The sequence below is a fragment of the Mobula birostris genome, chromosome 2 (genome assembly GCF_030028105.1).
Source record: "Mobula birostris isolate sMobBir1 chromosome 2, sMobBir1.hap1, whole genome shotgun sequence".
Taxonomy (NCBI): Eukaryota; Metazoa; Chordata; class Chondrichthyes; order Myliobatiformes; family Myliobatidae; genus Mobula; species Mobula birostris.
In genome coordinates, this window is record NC_092371.1 from 151,731,059 (window position 1) to 151,746,037 (window position 14,979).

Here is a 14,979-nt window from a genome sequence, read left to right on the forward strand (position 1 = left end):
GATCGAAAATATACTGTACATTAACTTCATCTTTTGCAACAAGCCTGTGACCTAAAAATTACTTCATACATACAACATCAAGACTGTCATAAGTAACACAACTAGATTTGGGTTTATTTTTTCTTCACCTGCTCTCCCAATATTGACTCACATCTGGTGAGAGATATCTAAATTTTATAATACCAGAATGATGATTCTGAACCAAATATTGAGGGCTTATGTGCAACAATTTTCTCAAAATATGCTTTTTGATGTAGAAAATGGATTTAAAGTGCTATCAATTCTAAATTGATTGCATACTAAATATGCTAAAAATATTGGAAAGGCAGATTTATTTCAATGACCGGATTCAAATGATACATGCACCTTGGATTATCCAAGCTTATTTTTGCTTGATGTCAGCAAAAATAAAATAAGCCAACATGAGGTGAGGCACAATTTACAATGCATAATAAAGATGTCAAACCGGCACTGTATGAAAAACAAGAAGATGCATTAAGGTGCAGAAAGAAGAAGCAGCTTCGTAGAATAATGGCAAATAACCTTGACATACATAAAATGAAGACATTGGAGTAAGATGTAATAATTGTGCATTGTCTTAAGAGTTACAAACCAAGGCAGGGACCTACAATTTATGGTGTCTGTGATGGCAATGATTCAGAGAGAAACTTCAACCACTGGATGACTCATTTGACATTGTGTTTAGTGCTATATTCTTCAGAGGGACAGTGATACACTTTCATTCTTCAGCGTTAACATCAGTACAGTAAATACTCTGCTGTGGATCTGAAGTGCTTGCATAAGCTACCTAACAATTAAATTGAAATAAAATCTATTAACACTCTTGAAGACGCACCTGCTACCCTACGTCCACTTCATTGTGGAGAAAAATACATCTCTTGCACCTTTATTCAAGGATATTTTCATAGTTTATAATTACCATTTTGATTGCCTTAATTAATTATAAGCTGAATAATTGCGATCTCGTCATGTACTGTCTTATTGATATTTTCAATTCCTTGTACTCATTTTGAAAAATAAAACACTACATTAATAATATACAGCCTGCTATATTCATGTGCATTTCATTGGACTGGAAGAAACAATTCTAATTATGAGTCAGATCTGTAGTGAGAAGGAAAAGAGAAAAACAAAGGAATGAATGCTTGTTTGTTAATTAGTTTGTTCAGTACTCAAAAGAGATGCAAAATAGGCAAGGTAATAAGAGTCACCTGACAATGCTGCCTTAAAGGGGAAAGCCTTTTCATGGTTGTGCTTCTTCAAATTGATGGTCAATCAGTCATTCTGAGCTGTGCTCATCAATCCACAACTCACCTACTGGGAAAAGATATTATCCTGTGTCTTCAAAACGTACACCACTTAAGTCAACATATCAAATTGGCAGAATGTCTTTAAGTTTTTAGCTAAAATGGAGCCATAGGGAGAATAAATTATTTTTAGCATTATAATATAAGAAATAGAAGAGAGAGTCAAACATTTAGCCCTTCATACCATTTCCTTCAGTCAACGAGATCACAGATCACTGTTTACATCAGCACCATCTTCTTTCACTAAGTCCCATATTCCTCGGTTCTCTTAATATTCAAAAATCTTTTAATCTGTGTTTTCAATAAATAGAGTTACATTGTATAAAGAATACTCCTGGGCAGTGAATTCAAAAGATTCCTGGGTCGATTAAATTTACTTTCATCTCATTCATGAATGACCAACTCTGTGTTGTTCAGTAATCCTTTGTTCTCACACACCACCTAGAGTAATATTAGCTCTACATCTGCAGTCCACCAGTCACAGTGTCTCAGCATAAAAATGACAGCTTTATTCCTTCTCTCAGCTTCTTTCCATTAACTACTCCTCACTCTATGCCAGTATATTACTCCTGTAAGGGGGTTTTGACTTTTATGTTACTACGGAGGCTAATTAAAATGGCGTCTTTGTTATGTTAATGTGGGGAATGCAGCTTTGTTGTGTTAAACGTTGAGAAAGTTTGCGCTAGCAGCTTGTTTTGGTTTAGAGGGTGATAAGTGAGTGTATTAACCAATTGGGATAGTTGTTATGGTTTTGGTGTATTTGAAGATACTGTATGCGCGGGGTTTTGGGGAAGAAGGTGGGAGAGCGAAACAGAGGATGGATGAGGTGCTGTGATGTCCGCTAACGGGGTCGGACCCCGAGCGGGACATTCGGCGAGGACAGGAGACGGAGACGGACTCGTGTGGAGCGTCTGGTCGACCACCGTTGTTGGTCCCAGGCGGCCGGTCGAGGTACTCCGAGAGGTCGCAGGGTGAAGAAGAAGGTCCTTGAGCTCCAACTGTTTTTGTGCACGAAGAGATTGATCTTTGATAAGTGTGGCACCTTTTATTTTCCTTTTATATTTTATTCTCTATTAATTATATAGTTCCAGTAATACCTATAAACTGTAAATCATTTAATCGTATCTGGTGTATTGTCTGTTATTCAGGCAGCGTGGGGTACATCACACAGCATCCACACAAATGAATTATCCAGTTTGCCGGGGTTGAGGCTGCTTCCCTAGACGACAGCGAGCCAAGCGACCCTGAGGGTGGCCAGCAGGGGCTACACCCCTCACTGCTAAGTGCTCTGTATTTTGTTTAATAATCTTTTATAGGCATCTCATTTTAGGACTTCTGAAAATCCTGGTAAACTTTAGCCTTTTTTTCATAAACACAAAATAATATGCAGATGCCGTTGTCAAAGGAACACTCACAATGTGCTGGAGGAACTCAGCAGGTCAGTCAGCATCAGTTGAAAAGATTAGTCGACGTTTCGGGCTGAAACCCTTCGTCAGGACTGAAGGAAGAACTTTGGGGAGGGTTTGAAGAATGCTGGTAGTTGAAAAAAACAGTAATTTTTAAGACAAAGGGGTAGGGGAGGGGAAGCAGGCAGGTGATTGACAGGAGAACAATAGTAGACGGAGGCGGAACTATGAGGGAGGAGATGCGAATTAGGGATAGAGGAAGGGAGGGGGAGGGAATTACCAGAAGTTGGAGGATTCTATGTTCATACCAAGTGGCTGGAGACTACCTAGATGGTATATGAGGTGTTGCTCCTCCAACCTGAGTTTAGCCTCACCGTGGCAGTAGAGGAGGCCATGTATGGACATATCTGAATGGGAATGGGAAGCAGAGTTGAAGTGGGTGGCTACTGGGAAATCCTGTCTGTTGTGGCAGATGGAGTAGAGGTGCTCGACGAAGCGATCCCTTCCCCCTCCCTTCCTCTATTCCTATTTCGCATCACCTCCCTCATAGTTCTGCCTCCTTCTACTATTGTACTCCTGCCAATCACCTCCCTGCTTCCCCTCCCCTGCCCCTCTGTCTTAAAAATTACTGTTTTTATTCAACTACCAGCATTCTTCAAACTCTCCCCAAAGTTCTTCCTTCAGTCCTGACGAAGGGTTTCGGCCCGAAACGTCGACTAATCTTTTCAACTGATGCTGACTGACCTGCTGAGTTCCTCCAGTGCATTGTGAGTGAGCCTTTTTTTCATACTGTGCTGAATACAAACTTAAAATTTTCAATAGATTTTTCAAGTAATTTTTCTTTATAAAGCCATGTTGACTATGTAGGTTATTTTTCCTATGCCATGACACACAAACATGTTGGAACAAACTGTACTTTGAATGTGTGGTGGGTCTTTGCAATGGCAATCCATTAGACTCATTCCCTGTAGCTCCACAGGGTTCTCAAGTACCATGTCGGGATCTGAACTCAGTTGACTGGATCATTAAATACGCTCAAGATTACATATAATGCTTTCATACTCATACGAAGAAAAAAAAACATTTTGCCTTGGCCATTTTGGAATTGTTGTCATGGGAAATAGCTCTAAACTTGGTAATATATTCCAATGGAATAGAACTGACTAGAAAATCAAATAGTGTAAACACATTGCTCTGGAAACTTGGTATCAAATATCAACATTCTTCCTGTGAGCTTCAAGACCTGAATCTAATTTCCTCAGGTTCTCTCTGTCAGAGACACACTGTTTCCTGGCAGTGCATATATGCATCCATCAATGGCCTCCAAACACAAGTCAGCCTATGTGCTTGTATGTTCCTTGTACCGCTTTCCTTGGCAGGCATAAGACATAGGAGTAGAGTTAGGCCATGCAGCCTATAAGTCAGTTCCGCCATTCCATGGCTGATCCCGGATCCCACTCAATCCCATACACCTACTATCTCACCATATCCTTTGATGCCCCGACCGATCAGTAAACCATCAACTTCCACCTTAAATATATGCTTGGACTTGGCCTCCATTGCAGTTTGTGGCAGAGCATTCCACAGATTTACAACTCACTGGCTAAAAGAATGCCTTCTTGCTTCTGTACTAAAGGGTCGCCCATCAATTTTGAGGCTGTGCCATTTAGTTCTGCGTTCTTCCACCATAGGAAACATCCTCTCCACATCCACCCTATCTAATCCTTTCAACATTCGGTAGGTTTCAATGTGATTCCCCCCCCAAATTCAAGTGAGTACAGGCCCAAAGCTGCCAAATGCTCCTCATATGTTAACCCGCTCATTCCCAGAATTATCCTCGTGAACCTCCTCTGGGCTTATGAATGACAGCACATCCTTTCTGAGATATGGGGCCCAAAACTGTTGACAATACATTAAGTGCGGCCTGACTAGTATCTTATAAAGACTCAGCATTATCTCCTTGTTCTTATATTCTATTCCCCTTGAAATAAATGGCAACATTGCATATGCCTTCTTTACCACAGACTCAATCTGTAAATTAACCTCCTGGGGGTCTTGCACAAGGACTCCTAAGTCCCTCTGCACTTCTGATGTTTGAACCTCCTTCCCATTTAAATAATAGTCCACATTATTGTTCTTTTTACCAAAATGCATTATCATACATTTCCCAACACTGTATTCCATCTGCCACTTGACTGCGTTCAAACATTGCGTACCATCTGCATGATGCACCTCCAACAGGATCCCACCACCAAGCACACCTTCCCCCCCCACCCACTCTTTCTGCTTTCCGCAGGAATCGCTCCCTACGCGTCTCCCTTGTCCATTCGTCCGCCATATCCCTTCCCACCGATCTCCCTCCCGGCACTTATCCTTGTAAGCGGAACAAGTGCTACACTTGCCCTTACACTTCCTCCATCACCACTATTCAGGGCCCCAGAGAGTCCTTCCAGGTGAGGCGACACTTCACCTGTGAGTCGGCTGGGGTGATATACTGCGTCCGGTGTTCCCGATGTGGCCTTTTATATATTGGCGAGACCCGACGCAGACTGGGAGACCGTTTCGCTGAACACCTACGCTCTGTCCACCAGAGAAAGCAAGATCTCTCAGTGGCCACACATTTTAATTCCACATCCCATTCCCATTCTGATATGTCTATCCACAGCCTCCTCTACTGTCAAGATGAAGCCACACTCAGGTTGGAGGAACAACACTTTATATTCCGTCTGGGTAGCCTCCAACCTGATGGCATGAATATAGACTTCTCTAACTTCTGTTAATGCCCCTCCTCCCCTTCATACCCCCATCCCTTATGTATCTATTTAATATATTTTATATATTTTTTAAATTTCCCCCTTTTTTTCTCTCTCTCTTTTTTCTCCCTCTGTCCCTCTCACTATAACTCCTTGCCTGCTCTCCACCCTCTGGGCTCCCCTTCCCCCTTCTCTTTCTCCCCAGGCTTCTTGTCCCATGATCCTCTCCCTTCTCCAGCTCTTAGATCCACCCCTCCCCTCCTGTCTTCTCCTATCATTTCAGATCTCCCCTCCCTCCCCACTTTCAAATCTCTTACTATCTCTTTTTTCAGTTAGTCCTGACAAAGGGTCCTGGCCCAAAACGTTGACTGTACCTCTTCCTATAGATGCTGCCTGGTCTGCTGTGTTCCACCAGCATTTTTTGTGTGTGTTGCATGTGTCAATGGTGTCTTGTTGTCATGTGAAACAAGTTGCTAGCACATCACAGTATGCAGTCAATGTATCAATGCCATTTTATTCTGTGATTGCTGGATGGACTGTTCATTTGTAGTCATTGGCCTTTGAACCATCTAGTCTGTGCCACTGTTATTCTGCCTAGTTCCTGCAGTGTTTGACTTCCCCAGAGGAGCAAAGGCATTGGCTGCTTTGCAACTTGTGACTTTTTAAACACTTAGTTTGTGATTCCAGGATACTTAAAGAAGTAACTGGTCAACATATTTTAATGTTACTTCAACAATGTTGCATGTTCTATCGTTCTTTTTGCTAAAAATTGAATGTTTATTGCTAAAAATAAGACACATTTTCCAAGAGTAGTTGTCAGAGCTTTAGGGAAATTAAAAGTAAAGCTTTTCTAATATGGCACTGAATTTCTCACACAGCAATTTCCCCTTCCTCCAGAGACCCCAACCTATCAGTTTCTGACTGTAATAACACTTAGATAGTGTTTTAAAGACAGAGTAGAACTTTATGACTAGGTTTACAAGAGAATGCAGGATCTGGAATTTGGGACAAAAAAAAGAAGGTAGGTTTTTGGGCAGGATCTGTGTGGAACTTAAACTTCTGCATAAACACAAGCAATTCTGCAGATGCTGGAATTCCAGAGCACCACACACAGTCTTGATAAAAAAAAATGAGTCCTGATGAAAGGTCTCTGTCCAAAATGTTAACTGTTTATTCCCCTCCATAGATTCAACCTAACATGCTGAGCTACTCCAGAATTTTGCATGTGTTGCCACAGACCTAAGGATCTGTGGAGACATAGTCTTGGAATCATAAGAAGTACAGCACAGAAACAGGCCTTTCAGCCCATCGGCCCATCTAGTCCATGCTTAGCCATTTAAACCGCCTACTCCCATTGACCTGCACTGGGACCATAGCCCTCCATACCCCTACCATCCATGTACCTATCTAAGCTTCTCTTAAACTTTGAAATTGAGCTCACATGCACGACTTGTACTGGCAGTGTATTCCACACTTTATCAACGCTCTGAGTGAAGAGGCTTTCCCTCATGTTCCCTTAAACTTTTCAGCTTTCATCCTTAACACATGACCTCTAGTTGTAGTCCCAACCAACCTCTGTGGAAAAAGTTGCTTGCATTTACCTTATCTATACCCCTCTTAATTTTGTATACCTCTATCAAATCTCCCCTCAATCTTCTACGTTCCAATGAATAAAACTCTAACTTATTCAATTTTCCCATATAATCAGGTCCTCCAGACCCAGCAACATCCTAACTTTTCTCTGTATTCCTTCAAGCATATTTATATTTTTCCTGTAGGCAGGTGACCAAAACTGCACACAAAACTCCAAATTAGTCCTCACCAATGTCTTACACAACTTCAACATAAAATCCCATCTCCTGTATTCAATATTTTGATTTATGAAGGCTAATGTGCCAAAAGCTCTCTTCTATGACCCTATCAATCTGTGATGACACTTTAAATGAATTATAGACCTGTATTCCCAGATCACTTTGTTCTACCACACTCTTCAGTACCGTAACTTTCACTATGGTTACCCTACCGTGGTTGGTCCTAACAAAGTGCAAAACCTCACACTTGTCTGCATACAATTCCATCTGCGATTTTTCCAGCTGGTCCATATCCTGCTGGAAGCCATGATAGTCTTCCTCATTGACCACAACACCTCCCAATCTTGGTGTCATTCATAAATTTGCTGATGCAGTCAGTTACATTATCATCTAGATCATTGATATAGATGACAAACAAAGCCCATAAAGCCAGTCTCTAATCCAATCCAATTTATTACCTCATCTTGAACGCTGAGTGACTAAACCTTCTTGATCAACCTCTGATGCGGCACTTTGTCAAATGCCTTGATAAAGTCAATGTAGACAACATCCAGTGTCTCGCTTTCATCAACGTTCCTGGCAACGTCATCAAAAAACTCTATGAGATTGGTTAGACACAACCTACGATGTAAGTGATCGAGAACCTGAAGGTGTGTCAGTTGTGAAGAATCTAAGGGGGGGGGGTCAGCAGTCTGGGATCAGAACAGTCATCAATACTTGGACATTGGAAGATCATGGGTGGCAGGTCCAGGTTTTTGGTAAAGGGGATTCAGAAAGGATGTGTGCAAATTGTGGAATCAGGAGGTGTGCTTGGCTTGGTGACTGTGAGAAAGCTGGGTGCATGGAGGTGAGTCAACAGATTGGAAAGTGAATCTGTGGAGACCTTAGTCGGCTGGTTAGTTATCTGGAGGATGGAATCAGACAAAGGGTGTGACCAGTGATGAGGACAACTGGGCTGTGGGAACTGAAGGAGAACCAGCTACGTATGTAACTTAAAGGAAGCTACCTAATGGAAGCAAGCTCCCAGAGGATGACACCATGGTCCAGAACTTGTTCTTGTAGCTCACTGATCGAGTTGACTCAGCCCTAATAATGAATGCAAAGGCCTGTTTCTGCTCGTGTCTCCTGCAGTTTACACATGTGGATGAAAATATCCCAATGTCGTCCATGTGAAATTCACACTGCATCCATGGTCTCAGTAAGGGTCAGACACACTCAGAACTCAAGGAAAAAAGAACAAACTTCGTATAAACATTCAATTTCCCGTCACCATTAGCTATTAGATATAGAACCAGAATTAGGCCTTTCAGCCCATCAACCTTCTCCTCCATTCAATCATGGCTTATTTTTTCATAACCCCGTTTCCCTTCCTTCTCCCCATAACCATTAAATCCTCATCAATTTCTGCCTTAAATACACCCAAAGACTTAGCCTCCAAGGTCCTCTGTGGCAATGAATTCCATGGATTCACCATCCTGTTGCTGAAGAAATTTTTCCTCACCACAGTCCTAATGGGACAGCCCTTTATTCTAAGGCTCTCCTTGATCCTCCCGCTAAGGGAAACATTCCACTCCACATCCAGTATATTCAAGCTTTTCAGTGTCTGGCAGGATTCAATATGATCTCTCTTCATTCTTCTGAATTCCATCTTGTACAGTAGTGGTCACCAACCTTTTTAAGCCCAAGATCCCCTACCTCGACCTTTCTGAAAGGCAAGATCTACCTACTAAATTGTTCAGAGGAAAAACAGCTCAGCTTGTACTTCCAATTTGAGGCCTTTTATTTGGGCAAATTGTATTTGAATTACACAAAATACTTTTGTCAAACTTTCAAATTAATTCAAACAAGAAAACACTGTAACTAGCATATCAAACAGGCCATAGCTGTCTTTCTTTAAGAATATTACAATACTTCACACCTTTAATTCTAAGTTCCATTACTTAATTTTATTTCAACATGAAAAATAAATGAATAAAAATTGACTGTTGCACTCAGTGTGATGACTGGGGCTGAATACTTTCTGCTAGTTCCCTGAAATTTGGCACATAACTACAGACAGCTAGTCTGAGACAGTCAGACTGGGTGTAGGATTGCCAACTCTCCTGTATTCCCCTGCTAAGCTAGAGCATTCCTATGAAACCTTTCATGCTGAAATGGCGTAAAGTGAGGAAGTAATTACTATTAATTTATAGGGAAAAAATTTTGAGCATTCCCAGACCCAAAAAAACCCCTACCAAATCATGCCAAATAACACATCAAAGTAAAAAGCATCCGTTAGTCTTGCGAGACCATGGATCTGTGCCTGGAAAGGCCAGTTGTATGGAAGACCAGCAGTTGTCCATGCTGCAAGTCTCCCCTCTCCATGACACCAGTGTTGTCCAAGGGAAGAGCATTAGGACCCATACAGCTTGACACCAATGTCGTCGCAGAGCAATGTGTGATTAAGTGCCTTGCTCAAGGACATAACACGTTCCCTCGGCTGGGGTTCGAACTCACAACCTTCAGGTCACTAGTACAATACCTTAACCACTTGGCCACGTGCCCACCAAATAACACATAAAACCTAAAATAACACTAACATATAGTAAAAGCAGGAATGATACGATAAATACACAGCCTATATAAAGTAGAAATAATGAAGATTAAGCCAAAACCGATTCGTGGGGGGAAAAAAATCAGCATCTATGTGCATGCGCACACAGGTGCCCGCGCAAGGGTTCATGGTCATGGTAGTCTTTCTCGGGGTAAACACAAGTGTCCCGGGATTTGACTGCTATGTTTGTCCCTTATCTGGGAGTGAGAAAGTTGGCAACCCTAGTGAGGTGTCTGTCAGTAAGTCAGCTCCTGTACTTAGATTTAATAATTTTCATCTGTGAAAATGCAATTTCACATAGATAAGTTGACCCGAAGTAGGCACTGACTTTTAGTGCTATAAAATCAACGCGCACACCGTGCATTGCTGTGGCCCCATCAGTAGTGATTGCCGCCAGTTTATGAATGGGGATGTCATTTTCACGGACATATTTTTTAAACTCATTGTAAATATCCTCACCTCTCGTTCTCTCCTTTAATTGCAGAAGAGTGAGGAAGTCCTCCTTTGTTGTAAAATCCTGGAAAGCCATTCTGACAAATACAACATGCTGAGCTGTTTGCATTACATCCAAGGATTCATCTGACTGTAGTGAAAGATATCCACATCCTCTGACAGTGACTCTACCCTCCTTGTTGCTGTTGCAGAGCCAAGTGGTATATTATGTATTGCAGTTGTGATGTCGTTTTGTTTTTAAACTCATTTAAAACAGTCTCTGAGGTAATGGCCATTGCTACCTTGAATAAATCGTCATCTGTAAAAGGCTTCTTGTGTTTAGCCAAAAGGTGACTTACACGAAATGATGCTTCAATAGCAGCCTTATTTTGAGTAGCATGTTTTGTGAAAAATAATTGCTGGGCCTTCAACCCCGATTTCAACTCCTCAACTTTCCTGGCATGAATTGCGCTCTTTGGGGGGTAGGTGTCTTTAAATTTCTGGTGGTTGGTGTTGTGGTGCCGCTCCAGATACCCTCTTTTAGTCAGCGCTCGTGTTTGGTGGCAAAACATACATACACACTTGTCTTTCACCAAGGTAAATAGAGATTCCTCTTCCCATTCTGGATGGAATTTGTATGTTTTCACCTTCTTTCGTTCAGCCTCCGCTATGCTATCAGGATATCACGAGCGATTGCCGATTGCGTCGCTTCTGCTCTGGGCCGATATTTACGTGCCGGGTGGCACCTAATTAATTAGCTTGTTTATTTCAGCTTTTTTTCTTAAAGATGTGCTGGGTGACTGCTGCATTCTTCGCGGCCCGGACTTTGGGGACCACTGCCGTATATTGATGTTTGCGACAGTCTATACTCTTATCTAATCTGATTGGTCACTTTGATGCAGCACAAGCTACGCTGAAAACGCGGTGTAAGGCGGGGGAACTACAAACATGTGCACTGGGCAGAAAGAGCAGAACTAAACCCCTGCAACCTGGAAACAATTTCTCTTTACAAACAGCTTTGTAGTGAAAATATTGCTATATTACCATTATCCTAATTAGTATTACTTCCTTTTATAATGCTCACATTACAACAGTATTTGTGTATTTATTTTTGATTTTTTTTGGGATCTACTGGGGTAGTCTCAAAGATCGACGGGTTGGTGACCCCTATTGTACAGGATTAGAGATATCAAATCCGCTTCATACATTAAATATTTCACCATTGCCTTTTCAATGAAATTGAATTATGAACTATATAAGATTGTTATGTCCATTCAGAATTGCTAAATTTACAATAGATGTTGCAGAATACTTGTCTGCATTTCTGTGTACTATGTTATACCCTCATTGGTAGAGAAATTCAGCTTGAATTTCTATTTCAGAACCAACTTGGAACCCAGATCTGTGTAACATCAGAATTTGGAGATGAAGGAATGGGTAGGATGGCTCTTGTGAGGAGAAAATCTCTCAATATTTAACTGCAGAACTTCTTTAGGTCTTTAACGTCGGCGTGTAACATCATTTACACTGTCATAGCCAGATTACAAACCCAGCACCCGAGTGCCCTCATTACCATCTCGGGTGACTTCAACCATGTTACCATGGCTAGAACACTGCCCAAGTTCACGCAGTATGTGAGCTGTACAACCAGAAGGGAGAGGACTCTGGATTTGATGTATGCTAATATTAAGGATGCATACAGCTCCTCTCTCCTCCCCCCATTGGGAAGGTCAGATCACAACCTGGTGCATCCAAAACCCTGCTACGTGCCTCTGGTGAAGAGTAAACCTGCAACCTTGAGGACAGTGAGGAAATGATTGGAGGAGGCTTATGAGGTGATCCAGGGTTGTTTTGAGGTGACAGACTGGCAGGCACTCTGTGAGCCACATGGAGGGGATATTGATGGGCTCACAGAGTGCATCACTGATTACATTAACTTCTGTGTGGACTGCAATGTTCCGACAAGAACTGTCCTTTGTTATTCAAATAACAAGCCATGGGTAACAAAGGACATTAAGGACATCCTGAACGCTAAAAAGAGGGCGTTTGGAGATGGAAATAGGGAGGAGCTGAGCGCAATACAGAGTGACCTGAAAGCCAGGATCAGGGAGGCTAAAGACAGGCACAGGAGGAAGCTTGAGTGGAAACTCCAGCAGAACAACATGAGAGAGGTCTGGAGGGGGATGAGGACCATCACTGGGTTCCGGCAAACTAGCAACAGAGGAGCTGAAGGCAGTGTGGATGGGGCCAACAAACTTAACCTGTTCTTTAACAGATTTGACATTGTGGCCCCTACCCATCCCCCACATGAGTCATCTGTTGTCGGCCCCCAAGCAACATATATTCCACTCTCCCCCGCCTACCCCTTCCTCACAGTCCCCCACCCTGCTCTCATGACTATACCCCTGCCCCACACAAAACCATCATGGTGGGCTTCACGGCTGAACAGGTGAGAAGACAGCTGAAACGTCTCAACCCAAGCAAGGCTGCAGGACCGGATGGTGTCAGTACCAGGGTGCTCAAAGCCTGTGCCTCTCAGCTGTGTGGAGTACTTCACCATGTCTTCAACCTGAGCCTGAGGTTCCGGAGGGTTCCTGTACTGTGGAAGACGTCCTGACTCGTCCCTGTGCCGAAGACGCCGCACCCCAGCGGCCTCAATGACTATGGACTGGTGGCATTGACCTCCCACAACAGGAAGACCCTGGAGAGACTTGTTCTGGAGCTGTTTCGGCCTATGGTTAGGTCACACTTAGATCCCCTCTAGTTTGCCTACCAGCCCCGACTAGGAGTTGAGGATGCCATCGTCTAACTGCTGAACCGTGTCTACGCCCATCTGGACAAGCCAGCGAGCACTGTGAGGGTCATGTTTTTTGACTTCTGCAGTATATTCAACACCATCCGCCCTGCTCTGCTGGGGGAGAAGCTGACAGCGATGCAGGTGGATGCTTCCCTGGTGTCATGGATTCTTGATTACCTGACTGGCAGACCACAGTACGTGTGCTTGCAACACAGTGTGTCCGACAGAGTGATCAGCAGCACTGGGGCTCCACAGGGGACTGTCTTGTCTCCCTTTCTCTTCACCATTTACACCTCGGACTTCAACTACTGCACAGAGTCTTGTCATCTTCAGAAGTTTTCGGATGACTCTGCCATAGTTGGATGCATCAGCAAGGGAGATGAGGCTGCGTACAGGGCTACGGCAGGAAACTTTGCCACATGGTGTGATCAGAATTATCTGCAGCTTAATGTGAAAAAGACTAAGGAGCTGGTGGTAGACCTGAGGAGAGCTAAGGCACCGCTGACCCCTGTTTCCATCCAGGGGGTCAGTGTTGACATGGTGGAGGATTACAAATACCTGGGGATACGAATTGACAATAAACTGGACTGGTCAAAGAACACTGAGGCTGCCTACAAGAAGGGTCAGAGCTGTCTCTATTTCCTGAGGAGACTGAGGTCCTTTAACATCTGCCGGACGATGCTGAGGATGTTCTATTAGTCTGTGATGGCCCCGTGCGATCATGTTTGCTGCTGTGTGCTGGGGCAGCAGGTTGAGGGTAGCAGACACCAACAGAATCAACAAACTCATTCGTAAGGCCAGTGATGTAGTGGGGATGGAACTGGACTCTCTGACGGTGGTGTCTGAAAAGAGGATGCTGTCCAAGTTGCATGCCATCTTGGACAATGTCTCCCATCCACTACATAACGTATTGGTTGGGCACAGGAGTACATTCAGCCAGAGACTCATTCCACCGAGATGCAACACAAAGCGTTATAGGAAGTCATTCCTGCCTGTGGCCATCAAACTTTACAACTCCTCCCTTGGAGGGTCAGACACCCTGAGCCAATAGGCTGGTCCTGGACTTATTTCCTGGCATAATTTACATATTACTATTTAATTATTTATGGTTTTATTTCAATTTAATTATTTATGGTGCAACTGTAACGAAAACCAATTCCTCCCGGGATCAATAAAGTATGACTATGACTATGACTAAATAAGACTCTTACCTCCAACCAGTTTGATTGTTAGGCCTATCTAACAATCCAAGGGGAGCAATCACCTCCATCCACCCAACCTTCTCACAGTCACCCAGCCAAGCACACCTCCTGATTACATAATTCTCACACATCCTTCCTGATCTCCTTGGTAAGATACCAATAGGAGGCAGAAAAAAGATTGAAGCCTGATAATATTCACAGAGATCACACATATAGGAAAGATATTGGATCATGGCCAGGAGTCAGGAGGCATGTACACTTCAATGTGCAGGATCAAAAGAGTTTGTAGAGGGTAGTAGACTCAGCCATCTCCAGGATGGGCACAGACACAAGAAGGCAGCATTCATCATTAAGAACTCTCACCATCTGGTTCAAGTTTTCTTTGCATTACTACCATCAGGACCCACATTCAATGCTTTAGAAACATCTTATTACCCTCCACCATCAGATTTCTGATTGGCTCAGGACCCCATGAACACTACGTCATTATTCATATTTTTCACTATTTAGTTTTAGTTTTGTAAACTTCAGTAATCAATATATTTTGCTTGTGCCATTGCCACAAAGTTGTCACTGATGATAGATCTGATTCTGGACTGGGAAATATTCACTCGTATTGCTGAAAACTACTGGGAGCACAAATGAGAGCACATATAG